This window comes from Microtus ochrogaster, chromosome 10 (genome assembly GCF_000317375.1).
Source record: "Microtus ochrogaster isolate Prairie Vole_2 chromosome 10, MicOch1.0, whole genome shotgun sequence".
Taxonomy (NCBI): Eukaryota; Metazoa; Chordata; class Mammalia; order Rodentia; family Cricetidae; genus Microtus; species Microtus ochrogaster.
Genome location: NC_022016.1, coordinates 62,180,961 through 62,183,565, shown reverse-complemented (window position 1 = coordinate 62,183,565; position 2,605 = coordinate 62,180,961). Strand labels below are relative to the sequence as shown.

Here is a 2,605-nt window from a genome sequence, read left to right as displayed (position 1 = left end):
AAAAAAAAAAAGCTCCAGGTTGGCAAAATGGCTAACCAAATAAGGGCTCTAGCCACAAAGCCTGAAGACTGGAATGCAACACATGGATTTCACACGCTGGAAGGAGAGAACATGCACCTACAAGCTGATTTCTGACCTGAAGCATGCTATGGCTCACACAGACAAATATACAAATAAATTAACAATTTTAAAATAAAAAAATAAGAGCTCCAAGATACAAGCATGGCAGGGCTCTCTGGGTAATCTCATCAGTTAGAAGGCAGAGTCAGAAGAAGGGTAAGGAATCAGTTATACAGTGAGTTCAAGAGTAGCCTGGACTACATGAAACCTTGTCTCAAAAAGGGAGGGGGGGGGAACAGAAGAAAAGGTAGGAGGGGAAGGGAGAAGATATAAAGCTGTAAGAAGAGGAACTCTGTAAATAGCGCAGAAATTGAGAATTATAGACCTAGGTCTGGATCTGGACTCAGTCACTTAATAGCTGTGAACTTAATTCCTAGTGGTTTTGTTTTGCTTTTAGAGAGTCTCACATGGTACAGGTTGACCTCAAATTCCTGGGCTTAAGTAAGCGTCCCACCTAGTAACACTGCACCAGGCGCAGTGCACCTGGCTCCAGCAAATGACTGAACTGTTTCCTCAGAGAATGACTAGCACTGCCATCATGTGTGTGACGTAAATGCACATGTACCCCAGCTAGTAGAAAGCAAGCACTCAATACAAAGTAGTAATAGCTCTATTATTCCTGAGTTTGATCCACGGACCATTAGTGATTCAGTACCTCTGAACTGGAAGTAAAAAGACCAATTTTAGGGATGGGGGGTGTGGCTCTGCTGGTAGTGTTTGCCTATCATGCACAAAGCCCTGACTCTGTCTTCTAAGAGCAGGAAACTTTCATATGAAACATCTCAAAACTAGCATGATCCCTGTCCCTGCAACCCCTAACTTCCCAATTATGCAAAGACCTTCTAGAGCCTACTTAATGTGATGCTAAATTTGGTATTCAGTGCCTAAAACCTGACAACTGCCCAATGAAATCCCTTTCTGTTTACCTGTTTCTCACACCCCCATGCCAAGGGCCCAGAATGGACTCCGGGGCTCAACTCATCCTCCGAGTTTCACAACCTGAATTCTACAGAATCCTTAGTCTGACTCTGTGTTTTGGGTTCTCAGGCCCTCTACTCCCATACCATGCACTCAGACTTCTATGCAGGGTCATTCCCAAGCACGTCTAGCACCCCTAGATCTCGAAGACCTTTCTTCGGTAACTCCCGTTCCAGTGTTTACAAACCAGGGACCTACACGCCCCCATCGTGTAGCTAGCTGAGTGCCTCTGGAATTAGGAGTGTCCCCTTTTGCAGCCCGTACCCGGGCTACCATTCTTTCTCTCTTCTTAAGCCCTTCGGCTTCGCCCCAGAGTCTCCTCGCCACTCTGGCATTAGAGGGATGGTCGCCCCGACCGCCCGAGCCTGAGCAGTTAGCTAGCGTCGCGACAGCCGCCAATTCCTTCATCACCCCCCAGGCCGGAGCCGGCGTGACCAATAAGGTGCCAGGTCCGCGGCCTCCCCGCCGCCGACCAATCACGAGCGAGCCCCCCCGCAGTCGCCTTCCGCCAATGGGAGAAAGCCCGCGGGCCCAGGCGCACGGACCCCGCGAGCGCAGCCGCGGCGACAGCGGCGGGCCGGGCGAAGACACAACATGGCGGCGACAGGCCCGACCAAAGTGCCGCAGCGGCCGCAGAGGAAAGTGAGCTCTCCGCCAGAGGCGGAAAGCACCGCCCCCACTGCCGGCCGCCGCCGCCCTCTCCACCCTCCCGTCCCAGCTCCCATACACTCACAGGCCTCTGCTCCGGAGTCCAGCAAAGAAAGCAGCCGCCCCCGCGCCGCTGCGCCGTCGGGCAATGCAGAGGCCCGGGCGCGGTGGAGGGGAGGGGGAAGCGTGCGTCACGGAAAACGGAGCGCGCGCGGAGCGGGGGCGCAAACAAGATGGCGGCCGCGCCGTTGTACCGTCTCTTTCCCCCCCCGCCCCTCCCCCTCCGCGCCTTGACTCTTAGCACTGCGTAGTGTGCAGCGGCTGAGCCGCCTGAGGTCTCGCGAGAATTGAGAAGGGCCGACTGCCCAGCAAAACGGAATAGTGAGATCCGAGACTTTTCTGACCCCGCCTCCTCCCCGGGGCTCTGGAGGCGTTTCCTGGTGACCTCCGAGGACTTTGTTTTTCTGAAGATCTCCCCTTTGACGTGCCTGCTTCTGAATTTTAGCAAATAGTTTTCCGTGTTTTGTTTTGAAAAGAAATGAATGAGAGGGGGGAGAAGGACTTCGCCAGTATTCCAAGTTTAAAAAGTCGCCGGGGCCGGTGAGATGGCTCCGCAAACCTGACAAGCTGAATTCGATTCGTAGAATGCGGGATGGACCGGAAAGGAGACTCCTGGAAACTGTTCTCTGATCTTATGTGCGCCCGCAGAAGCGCTCACACACACTAATAAATGTAACTTACAGATGATATTTTCTTTTTTTAAATTTTTATTTATTTATTTTATTCTCGAGACAGGGTTTCTCTGTAGCTTTGGAGCCTGTCCAGGAACTAGCTCTTGTAGACCAGGCTGGCCTCGAAC

At 52.6% G+C, this 2,605-nt stretch overlaps 1 protein-coding gene and 1 pseudogene across 1 annotated transcript in view; one reads left to right on the top strand and one right to left on the bottom strand.

Annotated features, from left to right (window-relative positions):
* Positions 1-1,467, top strand: part of LOC106143900 — a 31,729-nt pseudogene extending 30,262 nt beyond the window's left edge.
* Positions 1-2,036, bottom strand: part of Nfyc (nuclear transcription factor Y subunit gamma) — a 67,676-nt gene extending 65,640 nt beyond the window's left edge. Inside the window, exon 1 of the mRNA XM_013348462.2 lies at positions 1,832-2,036. The gene's annotated coding sequence lies outside the window, so the exon portion shown is untranslated. The remainder of the gene's footprint in view (positions 1-1,831) is intronic.
* Positions 2,037-2,605: the final 569 nt, after the last annotated feature.